Raw genomic sequence first — 17,567 nt, forward strand, 5'->3', positions numbered from 1 at the left:
GAGTTTTGGATTTCCTAGAATTTAAAAACCAGGTATCTCAATGTTTGCCGCCGAGTCACAGTGGTAGGTTGTTTGACATTCATTCCCATTTCTTGCATGGGACCTAAGCAGGCAACTAAGGACACAAATTTGAATTTTCAACCAATTTATAAGCATTAGAGAATCTGCATGTAGTTTAAATTTGAATTATGCACATGAATGCATAGAAAACTCAATTAATGTATAAAAATGTCCAAGTGAACCCGAAAAATCCCAAAAATTGACACAACACTCCTGTTGTTCTATGTTGACACTAGGAAAAAATTTGAAATCGAGAAGAGGCAACAGATATCGTTTCATCCAGAAAGGTGAAACGTTCCCTACCGAAACCATCACACTTGTTGTGAGAAGCTCTGGTTTATGAGAAGCTTATACCCAAACCTGCCCCAAATGGGACAAAAAATTTACCACGTCATGTTGATGCCGCTCCATGATAGCATGCCAAGTTTCACGAATTTTGGACAAATTTTGGATTTACTAGAATTACAAAAGCAAGTACGTCGACGTTTGCCGGAGAGCCACGATGTCGTAGTGTTCGAATTTCATCCCCATTTCTTGCATGGGAGATAAGCATAAACCCATGGACACATATATGATTTTACAACCCATGTTGGTGCACTGGAGCATGTGCATGTAGTTTAATTTTGAGTTGTGCACCTGAAATGGCTAGAAAACAAATTTAATGTATAAAATGTTCAAACGAACCCTGAATAATTCCAATTCTTTTATGCATATATACTTGCATGTTCACTCCAGATAAAAGGTCTATCAATTCAAACACCGTCCATTGATGCTGTGACCCCATTATGTAATTCAAATCAAGATGAAAAATCTAGTAGATCACACACAGTTTATTATCACCAACCGTGTGAGATGCACCACAAAATATGCTGGAGCATCGTCGGTGTATAGTACGCCCATGGCTTATGCGAGAAGGTGTGTCGGCTAAAGTCCACAGCCGGCGCCTCAAGCACACTAGCTCGGTCCCCAAATATCATTTCACTATTCAATCGTTGCTGGTGAAAGATGGGCACGTGGACCCGCATCATGAGGGCAAGTTTGGTGGCCCACTCCGGTGAGAGCGCGGCCGTAGCCGCCATGCGCATGCTAACAAGGTGCATGAGCGTGGCTGCAATATGCGACCGGGCAGCCATGGCAGCCCAAACGGCCGCTGTTGCTTATCAGGTTGCGGCAGCAACATCTGGCTCGGGGATAATAACTGGCGAGAGCGGCACAGCAGCTGTCCGTTCCGCAGCGGCAGCCTTAGCCTTGATGGAGGCCGCCCACGACCATGTCGAGGCTGCCCACGCCCAGCTCCTGGCACTCACCGCACAAATCGAATGAAGCTTCTCCGACAACGGTCGGCAACCCACGACCGAAGAGGTGGCAATCACCGAGAGTGTTCGAGCAGCCGTCCATTCCTCCGCCGCATACCTTGCGACAACGGAGCCCGTCCAAGCCCAGATCGCATTCGCCCATGCCCAGCTCGTGGTGGCCTTTTCCAAAGAGATGGTGGACGCGGATGGCGAGATGCTTGCCGAGTATGGTGCGATGGATGCCATGGAGCCCCTTCCCCAGGAGACCGTCGGGCGCGAGCTGGACATGGTGGCGGCGGCAGAGATCGACGAGCAGCAGCCGTAGTAGTACTTTTTGTTTTGTTTAATTAAGAGCGCCGATCTTTAATTTGGTAGAGTAATGTTTAGGTCATCTAGCTCTGTATAATTGCTGAACTTGCTCGATTAAGAAGTGTGGGTGTGCTGTAGTCTCCCTTGTGTACCCAAATTATGCAATGACATGGATGACCATTATAACCATGGAAATTCAAACCAAAATTTTGATGTTCAAACTCATCACACACGAGTCAAGCTATCTGAATCATTTGTGATGTTCACATATCGTACATAGTTCTGAATAAGGAACCGTGTCTGATGACAGTTTGCGCACCAGTTTTTTCTCTGAAGTGATTCCAAATTTCCGGCTTCCGCGGAAAAATCTACCTCCTCGCCCCCTCCCCCTTACCAAAAGCCACATTTCCCCTGTATCCGCCTTCCTTTCCAAGTTGAAACCTTCACTCCTTGCTTGCAGCGCCGCCTCCTCATTGGTGACCCTCCTTCACGCTACTCGGCCTCGTCTATCCAGGCAGGTAATCCACACCCGACCCCCATCCTCCTCCTCCTTCCACATCCCACATGCCCCGACCGCTAGTGCGAGCGCGGCACCTTCCACCCCAATCATCTACCCCTCCACCAAATAAGCGTGGCCCTAAGCCATGGTGCACGCAGTATAGCCAGGATCTCAAGGAGCATTTGGCAGCAGAGAAGCAAATCGCGACCGCACGTGCGGATGAGGTCGCGATGGCTGCCATTCGTGCCGACCCCTAGATCTTGGAGGAGCACCTTGCCATTTGCTAGCTACGCCAGTTAAGCATGCTTGGTTTACCCATTGCGTGTGCTGCTCCTGCCTTTCCTTCACAAATTCTTGTGAATTGTGCTATCTAATTTTACCATGCAATCTGTTGCTCTAGTGTATATGTTCTATATGTTGTGCAGTGTGGTGCTCACTTATTAACTATTTTGTTAATTAGTTGTCGTCTTCAGTTAACTTTTTGGTTCAATTATGCAAATGTGATGTTCAATTCTTCAGGCTGCAATTTTGTATTATCTTCCATGTGAGAAATAAATCAAATTTATCTTTACAAAATACATGAGAAACGAATACAATTGCTGTATTTCCAAGTTGTCAAGCATGCTTGGTTTGGTTATACATTGTGCAATATGGTGCTCAGTTAACGTTTGGTTCATTTGTGTTGTGGTGTTTAGTTAACTGTTTGGTTCAATTCTGGAATGCGATGTTCAATAGTTGTGGGTGCATTCTGTTATTGTATACCATGTGAGGAATAAATTGAATTTGGCTGTAGTAAATACATGAGAAACAAATACAATTGCTACAATTGGGTGTAGTTAACTATTTGGTTAACTGTCTGATCTTCTGTTAGGAGTATGTTATATTGTGAAATGTGGTGCTCATTTAATGTTGGTTCATTTGTTGTGGTGTTTAGTTAACTGCTTGGTTCAATTCTGCAATGTGATGTCCAATTGTCATGGGTAGAATTTTGTATTGTTGTGCATGTGAGGAATAAATCGAATTTGGCTGCACTTAATACATGAGAAACATATACAAGTGCTATATTTCTTAGTTCTTAATCATGCTTGGTTTGGATAAATGGGTTTTCCATGTGTCTTGAATTAATCTGATGAATATGCAATGTGCTTATTTTTCACCAACATATTTTATTGATAGCATGCGAACCCTTATTTTACCTGATGACTAACTACCTTATATGTGTTACATGGAAACAATGGGAAGCACTGAGGTTTACAATCAAGGTTAGCACGTGCATGGTCCGTTGTCTAATAGCACATTATTGTGCAATTGCAGGAACCATTCTAATATTTTAGTTTTTAACAATTTGGTCTTGCACATGTAGGTCCTGCTGTCAGAGGTTTTGACCCACTGTTCGACCCTTTTTGCATATGCGGAAATGAGTTGTCCATGAATATCAATCAAATCAAGAAACTCAGAAAGATTGTTAGGATAAATAAATTAGCGACAAAAAACAAAAAGATCTTTGTCTGCACAATGTAGAAGACATCAGTTCACAACAAGATGGTACTAACTATTATACCTTGCCTTTTTTTATTTCTTTGCCCCATTTCCAATATAGAGAAGATATTTATGCACATCCTTGTTTTCAGGCCTTTCCAAAGCAGTTCACTGATGATTACCTCTCAACCCACCTCTATGGTCAGGAGGCGAGGAAGTTTTTCATACAACACCCACGGTTCAATATTGAAGTGTTCCTGAAGAGGACGAAGGACGGACGGTCAATCATCATAGGCACTGGCCTAAAGTTGCAAAGACCTTCAACATGAATGAGGGCTCAATATTCGCCTTCCACTTCAGCAGTTTTCCAGATAGGATGCATTTGTCTATATACCATATATGATGCTAAGTTCGAAAGGTTCTACATGTTGCATGTGAAACTTGGTGCTGGTGAAGTTGTGTAATGGGGTAGCTAAGTGCTGAAGCTATATCATGTTGTACTCGGATGTATTTCAATTAAGAAATCCTACTTCCTTAATATGGAAATGCAATATATCATGTGCTTAATATGAATGTCAATTAGATTAGTAAATGGATTATTAATAATAGGGCAATTAGCCTGCTATTTGGGTTTTCCTGTTGCAAACGGTTGTTGAAAAAATACCATGGGCGATGACCTCAGGCAACACACACAGTTTCTGGGAATAAACTGTGTTGGATCAATGAACAATCACACACGACTTCCTCTTGAAAACTATTTAGGTTAGGCCACCTTGCACAAATGTTTACCACATAAAAACTGTGTGTGATGGATAGCCTTTGCCACACAATTTCTTCTACGGACCGTGTGTTATACATTCAATAACACAAATGATTTAACGGAAAAAATTGTGTGTGATGTACCTGTGAACGGAAAATTTTTCCTTGGAGCGACTGTGTGGATTGTACATACGTAAAGACACATTTAGCGGGGACTGACAGTGTGGGATGTACTTACGTCCGAAAATGATTGCGCCTGCATAATTGTATTGTTTCAGCACTACTATATGTATAACCGTATTTGGTCGATCACTGGTTGTCACGCCCAATATGCGACCCTATCCAAAAGGAACTCAAAGGTCCCACCAAGGATAGACCCGCATATTGAAACGCTTTTGCAAGGTGGATATCATTACATCAACATTACATAATAGATGGGGATACATACAAGAGGCATACAATTCCACGTGAATACAACATCACAATACATAAGAGCAACATCCGGCTACGGATGAACCACAAACAGAAACTCAAACGACATCCACCCTGCTAGCCCAGGCTGCCGACCTGGAACCTATCCCCTGATGGAAGAAGAAGCAGAAGAAGAACTCCAAACAAGCAAGCATCGCTCTCGCGTCATGATCATCGCATAACCTGTACCTGCAACTGTTGTTGTAGTAATCTGTGAGCCACGAGGACTCAGCAATCCCATTACCATGGGTATCAAGACTAGCAAAGCTTAAAGGGAAAGGAAGGGGTAAAGTGGTGAGGTTGCAGCAGCGACTAAGCATATATGGTGGCTAACATACGCAAATAAGAGCGAGAAGAGAGCAAATGGAACGGTCGTGAAGCTAGCAGTGATCAAGAAGTGATCCTGAACTCCTACTTACGTCAAACATAACCCAAAACCGTGTTCACTTCCCGGACTCCGCCGAAAAGAGACCATCACGGCTACACACGCGGTTGATGCGTTTAATTTTTGATCTGGCGTCAAGTTATCTACAACCGGACATTAACAAATTCCCATCTGCCTATAACCGCAGGCACAGCTTTCGAAAGTTTATACCCTGCAGGGGTGTCCCAACTTAGCCCATGATAAGCTCTCGCGATCAACGAAGGATATACCTTCTCCCAGGAAGACCCGATCAGAGTCGGAATCCCGGTTTACAGGACATTTCGACGGTGGTAAAACAAGACCAGCAAGACCGCCTGATGCACCGACAATCCCGATAGGAGCTGCACATATCTCGTTCTCAGGGCAACACCGGATAAGCTAAGCGTACAGGTACCGACGTAACCCAAGTGGCCAAGGGATGGTCCCGCACGATGCTCTAGTTTGAACCAACACTTAGACAAGCATTGGCCCGGGGGGGGGCTGTAATAAAGATGACCCTTGGGTTAATTACTTCCAAGGGAAAATATAGGTGGTGGTGAGGCAAATGGTAAAACCAATGTTGGGCCTTGCTGGAGGAGTTTTATTCAAAGCGAACTGTCAAGGGGGTCCCATAAATCACCCAACCACGTAAGGAACGCAAAATCCGGGAACATAACACCGGTATGACGAAAACTAGGGCGGCAAGAGTGGAACAAAACACCAGGCAAAAGGCCGAGTCTTCCACCCTTTACCAAGTATATAGATGCATTAATAATAATATAAGAGATATTGTGATATCCCAACAAAATCCTGTCCACCATGGAGCAATCTTCAACTTCACCTGCAACTAGCAACGCTATAAGAGGGGCTGAGCAAAGCGGTAACATAGCCAAGCAACAGTTTGCTATGAAGGGTGTCAAAGGTTAGAGGTTCATGGCAATTTGGGAGGCTTGATGAGCAAAAGATAGGTAACGCGGCATAGCGATAGAACGAAGCAACTAGCATAGCAATGATAGTAGTGAGATCCAGGGTAGCGGTCATCTTGCCTGAAATCCCGCTAGGAAGAAGAATGAGTCCATGAAGAAGACGAACGAGAGTAGTCGAACGAATCCTCACAATCACAACATTACCGGAACTAAGAAGCAACACCGGAAAGAAACAAACAGCATGGTAAATGCACAAGCATAAACATGGCATGATGCACAAACAAGTATGATGCATGTCCGGTTTAAAGAGCATGGCATGGCAAAGTGCAACAAACAATACTACAAGTTAAGTGGAGCTCAATATGCAACGAGTTGCATATTGACAAAACACCACATGACTTATTTAGTTCTCTCTCGGTTATGTACACATCAATATTAAATGTTGGTTAACATGGCAAGATGTGAAGCATAATAAAACTACCTATCTAAGCAAGTTTAAATGAGGCCGGAACAACAAAATAAAACAATTCCGGTAAATCCTCATGTTATTTAGCAATTTAACGCAACAACAATTTTAAACATTTTAAATTTTGTTATCATGATGCGGATGACATATGCAAGTTTTATGCCATTTATGAAAATGTTGACATGAGCATGTTATGAAGCATTTGGTCTCCATGGCGGAAGAAAAGGGGTGTCACGGCAACTGCAATGGAAATGGTGCCACGGCAACATTCTGGTGATCCGACAACTCATCCAGATGTCAGTGCAAAAGAGCCAGTGCGGATGTGCGGAACATGCAAAAGATGGTGGGGTGATCCCGGTTACCGGGTTCCCACGGGTCGACGGCATGTCAAACGAGGAGGAACGCAGAAGGATCAATTCGGACATGGTGCAAACATACGGTTCATCTCATACAACATACATTCATCCACGGGTCAACGTCTCGGCGGTTATACCTTCGAAGCGTGCGTTTTGGGGCGGATCGAGTTCGGTACGATGTAGAGGAAGTAGTTGTACACGTTCATTTCGGAGAGGTACTTGACGAATCCAACGTCTTCGGGCGACGGTAGTGGAAGTAGTGGTACACGGCAATGGTAGTCAAACTTGAAGGGTCGTCAACATCGTGGGACTTGGCGCATCACCGGGTGTAGTCGTACACGAGGTCCTGCCCGGGGATGGTCTTGGCCTTGGTAGTGATTCGAAACGGGGCCTTGCTGGAGACAACCCAACGAAGCATGCTGCGGTTGAAGGGCATGGGTCTTCTTCCCGCAAGGAACAAAAAAAATGGAGGCGGCCGCGGCTGATGCGGTCGCAGGATGCAGGGGCGCGGTCAACACAAGGCGAGGCGCTCGTTGACGAGAGGAAGCAGGCGGCAGAGGCGCAACAGCAGGTCGACGCCGCGGGGGCGAGGCAGCGCTGCACTTGGTGCGATCTCCGGTGAAGGCGGCGCCGCTTGAGGCGGGGTCGGGCTGCGGGCGAGGCAGCGCGCCATGGACGAAGGGAGCAGGAGCTCGGGGAGGAGGCTGAGCGCTATGGCACAGGAGAGGAAGGGAGGCGGCAACGGGTGAGGGGCCTCGCTGGTGGCCGGCGAGGGGGTTGCGCGGGATCAGGAGGAAGGGGTTGGGGGGCTCACGACGGAGGAGAAGGACGAAGGGATCGGGTCGAAGGAGCTCTCGCTCCCTACGCTGGCTGTGTATGTGGCGGCGGAGCGGGAGGACGAGGGAGGGAGCGATCGAGGGGAGAGGGATGAGGGGATCGAGCGCCGATGGGGATCGAGTAGGAGGCGGCGGCCAGAGGGAGAGATCGAGAGGAGGGGGGTCGGGGCTAGGGTTAGATACGCAGGGGCCGGCTGGGCCTTGGGCCATGGAGGAGCTGGGCTGCGGGAGGCGCTGGAGCTGGGCCGGGCTGCTGCTATGCTGGCATGCTCTCTCTTTTTCTATTTCTTCAAACAGAAATAAAATAACAAAAGCACCAAGGAATTGGAGAGTGTTGTGAGAGATATGAGAATATCCCTGGAGTCCAAAATTTGTGCGATATTTGAATAAATTGCTTTGGGCATTTTTAAGGACAGAAAAATAATTCAAGTTTGAATTGAGTTCAAACTTGAGCCATTTTTTGAACCCAACCAAAACAAATCCAAAACAGATTATATTTGGGAGAGAGGTATAAGGCATGGAGTAAGATCATCAGGAAATAAATGAACATTAATGGAGGAGGGAATAAAGTCACTTGCAAAAAAAACATGAAGGAAGAAAGAAGGGGAGGTGATGATACATGGGCATGGCTTGAGAGAGAGATAGCAAGGGTTGATGCACAAACAACATGGAAGTAACATGTAATCTAAGGATGAGTGCAATGCACATGATGCTCATGGCAACAACATGAATGACCAAAGCAATATGACAAGAGATAGGCATGGCAATACAATATAACCGATGAAGAACATGGTGCAAGAAGAAAAATATGACAATGGCACTCATCATGATCATGGCAATAAACAAATAGGAATGAAATATGCAAAAAAAAGACAAAAACCCAACCACGGAGGAAATAACATATCGCATCTCCGGAAAAGGCAAGAATTGGAGTTACGAATATGGAAAGTTGTATCTGGGGCGTTACACCAAAAGAGGAGCGGTTTTCGGCCACGCGATCGTGATCGAACGACCGAGAGCATGGAGGGGAGCTTGCTGGGTTTTGGGCCACTTTGGAGGGGTGTTGGGCTGCAAAGAGAAAGGGGGGTTTCGGGCTACGCGGTTAACCGTTGGAGTATCAAACGACCTCCAAATGGCACGAAACTTGACAGGCGGTCTACCAGTGCTATACCAAGGCCGCTTGGCAAGACTCGGTCCATTCCGAGAATGTTTAACACCCGCTCGCAACAGGAGACAAAAGGGGAACGCCGGAGGGCATAGGAGTGCCGGATCGCGAAGCGGACAACGGGGAAAAGGCTCGGATGCATGAGACGAACACGTATGCAAAATGAAATGCACATGATGACAAGATAAAATGCAACACGCAAGCAAATGACATGGCAACGACGGCGAATAACTGGCAGACACCTGGCGCATCGAATCTAGGGCGTTACAACACTCCTCCACTAACAAGAGATCTCGTCCCGAGATCTTAGGACCGAGACGGAAGGGAAAAGGGATGAGGTGAAACAAGAATGGAAGAGAAGAAGCAAAGAATCAAGAGCATTCGAGAAGAAGAGAGGAACAACGAGAATGACGAGAATCGAAAGCTCACGAAATCAGATAGACTATGAAACCACTCCGGTTAGAACGATATAAGAAACGAATAATACTGAGAGGATTTAGGCAGCACTCTGGCTGAACATGGAAAGAATAGAACATGAACTTCACCCAAAGAGATGGCACTTGACGAGAAGAACAGACAATGCCTCCGGAAGAATTGAAAGAATGGAATTAAAAGAACTTAGGAGGAATGATTGAATGGAGTTGTTGAGAAAATCAACAACGAAAAGAATAAGCTTGTCGTGGACTTATGGCAACATCTCAGAAATTATGAGGTGATAACCAGCCGCAAACGGAAAAGATTGAATAACTGAGAAGAACGAAGAAATGCAAAACTCCCATTCAAAAGAATACGGAGAATTAATTACACTTTGAGACGCGAGAATAAAAGATACTTGAACTCCACCAACAAAAACTTGATGAACTCTTGAAGAAAAGATTAAATCGGGAAGAACCACCATGAAAAACTCCGGTGACAAAAGGATGATGAAATAGAATGAAGGATGAAAGAATATGATGAGCCTTGCAATGATTTAAATGGGGGTTCCGATGAAATGGCTGAGGAAAATTGAACTCCGGAAAAGAAAAGATGAAAACACTTGGAACTAGAATTTATTCATCAAGAACAAACTCCGAATGAAATGATTAATCACTCTGATGAAATAAGAATAAGGTTTATTGTATGCTTATCCTTCATCAAATTAAATTGATGACTAGCAATGGATTTCGCATACTACTTATTCTTCTTGAAAAGGATTGAGGAGTGACATATCACAAACTTGAGAAGGTCTTCATGAACCACCGGTAGGATTGGAAAGAACGAATGAAATTGATATGATAATGAAGGAAAAAGAATCTTGAACGAACCACCGTAAAAATTGGAAAAGAGAGTAGCAAGGGCACAAATCACCGGGAAGAATTGGAAAACGAATGAATATACTTGAGGGTATTTAGATACATGAGAATGAAGAGATCATGAACTGATTAAAGAGCACTTGCACGAAGCACCGGAAGAATATTGAGACGAACGAAAGGGCACAGATATAGAATAATTGGAGAACGAATCTGAAAACTGAGAACGAAGAAATCTTCCGAAAAGATGGCCTCCGGATGATCGAGAGAGAAAGCAACTCCTGAAATGCTCCGGATGGATGAAAAGAATTTGCATGACTTGAAACAATTTGATAGGATAACATCGAGCTAGCACCACGAATCTCCCGGAGAACGGACAAGATTTAAGAGAAATCTTCTTCTTTGGTCTTCAAATGATGACGAGAAACACCACCAAAATTTGTTAAGGCACTCCGGGAGAACGAAAAGCGAAGAGGTTGAGGCAACACTGAAAATGATTTGAAATCAATATTGGAAAGGCATCTGACTAATGGAATCCATTCTTACGTCACATTTGAAAAGAATTTGAGAATAACTCCTGGAGAATTAGAAGAGTCAGGTAAGATCCTGGGAAAAGACCTGTGGGTTAGGGCCCACTCAAAAGAAAACACTGTTGGAAATGATTTTAAAGAGAGATTGCACCGGTTGAATTAAATAGCTTGAATGAGATAATAAATCTCCAAATAGCTTGAACGGATTAAGAATGGAAACACAAATCTTCTAAGATATCTTCAACACTCTGAACAAATGAATAGCAAGAGGTGAGTGATTGAGAGGTGCACCGGCATGAGAAAGCATTTGACACGAGGAAAGGAATATGATCAACACTGAAAGCTTGAACTAAATCCACCGGAAAAGAATACGAGAATGAAGATTGATGAACTTGAAGCTCGTGAGTATCTTCACGAGGGGTCACCGGATCAAAACATTGATTGAAAAGAGTGAAGAGACTTCACATGAATAAATGGATACTTGATTAAGAAATATGGGTCCTTGAAGAAAAAGGGTGGGAGGCTGGGAAAACAAAGGCAACTTGGGATGGATGAAACAAACACCGGTGAGAAAACTTAGAGTTGATCTTGCGGATGTGGAAAATGATCGGATCCACTTGAAGAGAAGCACGCCGGTTTGGAAAAGAATTGACATGACAACCTCAGTAATCAAGAAGGATTAGTACTCCCATCGAAATATGAGAACACCGCTTGAAAGGTATGGAATCAACACTTGACTTTGAAGCAACTTGAATACCACAAATAAAATAAAATAAAGTATTGGCTAGCAGAATAAGCCGGAACAAATACATATGATAGAGATTTACCCAATCTCATATCATGCATCTGTCGGAAAGATATTCTAGGAGCTACTTGAATTCCCACCTATAAAACTCCAGAAACTTTCTGGTTATGCAATTTGGTATTGGGGATACAGGGGAAGCAATATATCTCACCCAAACTAACAATCCCTACATCCAGCTATATCCATCCGTCAACACATAACCAAGAAAACTCCGGAAATCATGTACCTCAACCTTCGAAAAGCATCTGTTATACGAGTTATGGCAATACTCCCGAACTCCCGCCCCAGTACTGGGTGGCGTCGAGGTTATCTCACCAACAACTGCATAAAAGAGATTTTTGATGTCGGCAAAACTCAGGTATTCCAGAACTGCAACGATAAAATTGTGACGACAACACCTCGGAGCTCAACTCCCCGGGTCAATGCCACATAATAGACAGGAGGCACCAAGAACAATGTTCTCGTCACAAAACCATCGGAACGATTCCAAGATACCCGCGTGATCCTAAAAAAAATTCAGTGCAAAATTGAGGAGAGGAAAGACAAAACATCTACGTCAGGAGACCTCACCAGAGCGACGAAGGGGCTGAGGAGTAAAAAGAATCCTACCCTCCGATATATATAATCCTAAGACTCAAAATAGCTTTCTTCTAGACTCAACAACGACCAACAATCAAGGGGGCTCCTATGGTCGGTCGAGGCTCTGATACCAACTTGTCACGCCCAATATGCGACCCTATCCAAAAGGAACTCGAAGGTCCCACCAAGGATAGACCCGCATATTGAAACGCTTTTGCAAGGTGGATATCATTACATCAACATTACATAATAGATGGGGATACATACAAGAGGCATACAATGCCACGTCAATACAACATCACAATACATAAGAGCAACATCCGGCTACGGATGAACCACAAACAGAAACTCAAACGACATCCACCCTGCTAGCCCAGGCTGCCGACCTGGAACCTATCCCCTGATCGAAGAAGAAGCAGAAGAAGAACTCCAAACAAGCAAGCATCGCTCTCGCGTCATGATCATCGCATAACCTGTACCTGCAACTGTTGTTGTAGTAATCTGTGAGCCACGAGGACTCAGCAATCCCATTACCATGGGTATCAAGACTAGCAAAGCTTAAAGGGAAAGGAAGGGGTAAAGTGGTGAGGTTGCAGCAGCGACTAAGCATATATGGTGGCTAACATACGCAAATAAGAGCGAGAAGAGAGCAAATGGAACGGTCGTGAAGCTAGCAATGATCAAGAAGTGATCCTGAACTCCTACTTATGTCAAACATAACCCAAAACCGTGTTCACTTCCCGGACTCCGCCGAAACGAAACCATCACGGCTACACACGCGGTTGATGCGTTTTAATTCGGATCTGGTGTCAAGTTATCTACAACCGGACATTAACAAATTCTCATCTGCCAATAACCGCAGGCACGACTTTCGAAAGTTTATACCCTACAGGGGTGTCCCAACTTAGCCCATGTTAAGCTCTCGCGATCAATGAAGGATATACCTTCTCCCAGGAAGACCCGATCAGACTCGGAATCCCGGTTTACAGGACATTTCGACAGTGGTAAAACAAGACCAGCAAGACCGCCCGATGCACCGACAATCCCGATAGGAGCTGCACATATCTCGTTCTCAGGGCAACACCGGATAAGCTAAGCGTACAGGTACCGACGTAACCCAAGTTGCCAAGGGATGGTCCCGCACGATGCTCTAGTTTGAACCAACACTTAGACAAGCATTGGCCCGGGGGGGCTGTAATAAAGATGACCCTTGGGTTAATTACTCCCAAGGGAAAATATAGGTGGTGGTGAGGCAAATGGTAAAACCAATGTTGGGCCTTGCTGGAGGAGTTTTATTCAAAGCGAACTGTCAAGGGGGTCCCATAAATCACCCAACCGCGTAAGGAACGCAAAATCCGGGAACGTAACACCGGTATGACGGAAACTAGGGCGGCAAGAGTGGAACAAAACACCTGGCAAAAGGCCGAGTCTTCCACCCTTTACCAAGTATATAGATGCATTAATAATAATATAAGAGATATTGTGATATCCCAACAAAATCATGTCCACCATGGAGCAATCTTCAACTTCACCTGCAACTAGCAACGCTATAAGAGGGGCTGAGCAAAGTGGTAACATAGCCAAGCAACGGTTTGCTAGGAAGGGTGTCAAAGGTTAGAGGTTCATGGCAATTTGGGAGGCTTGATGAGCAAAAGATAGGTAACGCGGCATAGCAATAGAACGAAGCAACTAGCATAGCAATGATAGTAGTGAGATCCAGGGTAGCGGTCATCTTGCCTGAAATCTCGCTAGGAAGAAGAATGAGTCCATGAAGAAGACGAACGAGAGTAGTAGAACGAATCCTCACAATCACAACATTACCGGAACTAAGAAGCAACACCGGAAAGAAACAAACAACATGGTAAATGCACGATCATAAACATGGCATGATGCACAAACAAGTATGATGCATGTCCAGTTTAAAGAGCATGGCATGGCAAAGTGCAACAAACAATACTACAAGTTAAGTGGAGCTCAATATGCAACGAGTTGCATATTGACAAAACACCACATGACTTATTTAGTTCTCTCTCGGTTATGTACACATCAATATTAAATGTTGGTTAACATGGCAAGAGGTGAAGCATAATAAAACTACCTATCTAAGCAAGTTTAAATAAGGCCGGAACAACAAAACAACAATTCCGGTAAATCCTCATGTTATTCAGCAATTTAATGCAACAACAATTTTAAACATTTTAAATGTTGTTATCATGATGCGGATGACATATGCAAGTTTTATGCCATTTATGAAAATGCTGACACATGAGCATGTTATGAAGCATTTGGTCGCCATGGCGGAACAAAAGGGGTGTCACGGCAACTGCAATGGAAATGGTGCCACGGCAACATTCCGGTGATCCGACAACTCATCGAGATGTCGGTGCAAAAGAGCCAGTGCGGATGTGCGGAACATGCAAAAGATGGTGGGGTGATCCCGGTTACCGGGTTCCCACGGGTCGACGTCATGGCAAACAAGGAGGAACACGCAAGGATCAATTCGGACATGGTGCAAACATACGGTTCATCTCATACAACATACATTCATCCACGGGTCAACGTCTCAGCGGTTATACCTTCGAAGCGTGCGTTTTGGGGTGGATCGAGTTCGGTACGATGTAGAGGAAGTAGTTGTACACGTTCGTTTTGGAGAGGTACTTGACGAATCCAATGTCTTCGGGGCGACGGTAGTGGAAGTAGTGGTACATGGCAACTGTAGTGGAACTTGAAGGGTCGTCAACATCGTGGGACTTGGCGCATCACCGGGTGTAGTCGTACACGAGGTCCTGCCCGGGGATGGTCTTGGCCTTGGTAGTGATTTGAAACAGGGCCTTGCTGGAGACAACCCAACGAAGCATGCTGCGGTTGGAGGGCATGGGTCTTCTTCCCGCAAGGAACAAAAAAAATGGAGGCGGCTGCGGCTGATGCGGTCGCAGGATGCAGGGGCGCGGTCAACGCAAGGCGAGGCGCTCGTTGACGAGAGGAAGCAGGCGGCAGAGGCGCAACAGCAGGTCGACACCGCGGGGGCGAGGCAGCGCTGCACTTGGCGCGATCTCCGGTGAAGGCGGCGCCACTTGAGGCGGAGTCGGGCTGCGGGTGAGGCAGCGCACCATGAATAAAGGGAGCAGGAGCTCGAGGAGGAGGCCGAGCGCTATGGCATAGGAGAGGAAGGGAGGCGGCAGCGGGTGAGGGGCCTCGCTCGTGGCCGGCGAGGGGGTTGCGCGGGATCAGGAGGAAGGGGTCGGGAGGGCTCGCGACGGAGGAGAAGAATGAGGGGATCGGGTCGAAGGAGCTCTCGCTCCCTGTGCTGGCTGTGTATGTGGCGGCGGAGCGGGAGGACGAGGGAGGGAGTGATCGAGGGGAGAGGGATGAGGGGATCGAGCACCGATGGGGATCGAGTAGGAGGCGGCGGCTAGAGGGAGAGATCGAGAGGAGGGGGTCGGGGCTAGGGTTAGATAGGAAGGGGCCGGCTGGGCCTTGGGCCATGGAGGAGCTGGGCTGCGTGAGGCGCTGGAGCTGGGCCGGGCTGCTGCTGTGCTGGGATGCTCTCTCTTTTTCTATTTCTTCAAACAGAAATAAAAGAACAAAAGCACCAAGGAATTGGAGAGTGTTGTGAGAGATATGAGAATATCCCTGGAGTCCAAAATTTGTGCATAATTTGAATAAATTGCTTTGGGCATTTTTAAGGACAGAAAAATAATTCAAGTTTGAATTGAGTTCAAACTAGAGCCATTTTTTGAACCCAACCAAAACAAATCCAAAACAGATTATATTTGGCAGAGAGGTATAAGGCATGGAGTAAGATCATCAGGAAATAAATGAACATTAATGGAGGAGGGAACAAAGTCACTTGCAAAAAAAACATGAAGGAATAAAGAAGGGGAGGTGATGATACATGGGCATGGCTTGAGAGAGAGATAGCAAGGGTTGATGCACAAACAACATGGAAGTAACATGTAATCTAAGGATGAGTGCAATGCACATGATGCTCATGGCAACAACATGAATGACCAAAGCAATATGACAAGAGATAGGCATGGCAATACAATATAACCGATGAAGAACATGGTGCAAGAAGAAAAATATGACAACGGCACTCATCATGGTCATGGCAACAAACAAATAGGAATGAAATATGCAAAACAAAAGACAAAAACCCAACCATGGAGGAAATAACATATCGCATCTCCGGAAAAGGCAAGAGTTGGAGTTATGAATATGGAAAGTTGTATCCGGGGCGTTACACCAAAAGAGGAGCGGTTTTTGGCCAAGCGATCGTGATCGAATGACCGAGAGCATGGACGGAAGCTTGCTGGGTTTTGGGCCACTTTGGAGGGGTGTTGGGCTGCAAAGAGAAAGGGGGGTTTAGAGCTACGCAGTTAACCGTTGGAGTATCAAACGACCTCCAAATGGCACGAAACTTGACAGGCGATCTACCGGTTCTATACCAAGGCCGCTTGGCAAGACTCGGTCCATTCCGAGAACGTTTAACACTCGCTCGCAACAGAAGACAAAAGGGGAACGTCGGAGGGCATATGAGTGCCGGATCGCGAAGCGGACAACAGGGAAAAGGCTCGGATGCATGAGACGAACACGTATGCAAAATGAAATGCACATGATGACAAGATAAAATGCAACACGCAAGCAAATGGCATGGCAACAACGGCGAATAACTGGCAGACACCTGGCGCATCGAATCCTGGGCATTACACTGGTCGCATGCGACCTCATTTTGCCGAGCGTGTGTGCCAGGAAGGCATATCCCCGATGATGTATGGGTCGTGTGGGAAGGACCCCCTAATCGCCCACACTCACTAGGCGATGGTTCCAAATGCCATTGCGAAAGGGGTTAAAAACCGTTTGTATAGGACCGACGCGTACCAGTGATGATAAGGTGATGCAATTCTACGGTTAATATCATATTTAGCAAGCATTTTACGGGAAGCACCATGAATGAAGTGTGAAGCACCATTAGTCATTAAATATCTAGGGACTCCAAACCTTGGGAAAATAACTTCCTTAAGCATTTTAATAGAGGTGTTGTGATCAGCACTACTAGTTGGAATAGCTTCTACCCACTTAGTAACATAATCAACGGCAATCAAAATATGTCTATACCCATTAGGGGAAAGAAAAGGTCCCATATAATGAAAACCCCATACATTAAATGGTTCAACAGTAAGAGAATATATCATAGGCATTTCTTGACGCTTACCAATATTACCAATTCTTTGGCATTCATCACAAGATAAAACAAACTTATGGGCATCCTTGAAGAGAGTAGGCCAATAAAATCTGGATTGCAATACCTTGTGAGCAGTTCTATCTCCCGCATGATGC

The sequence above is a fragment of the Triticum dicoccoides genome, chromosome 2B, assembly GCF_002162155.2.
Source record: "Triticum dicoccoides isolate Atlit2015 ecotype Zavitan chromosome 2B, WEW_v2.0, whole genome shotgun sequence".
Classification (NCBI taxonomy): Eukaryota; Viridiplantae; Streptophyta; class Magnoliopsida; order Poales; family Poaceae; genus Triticum; species Triticum dicoccoides.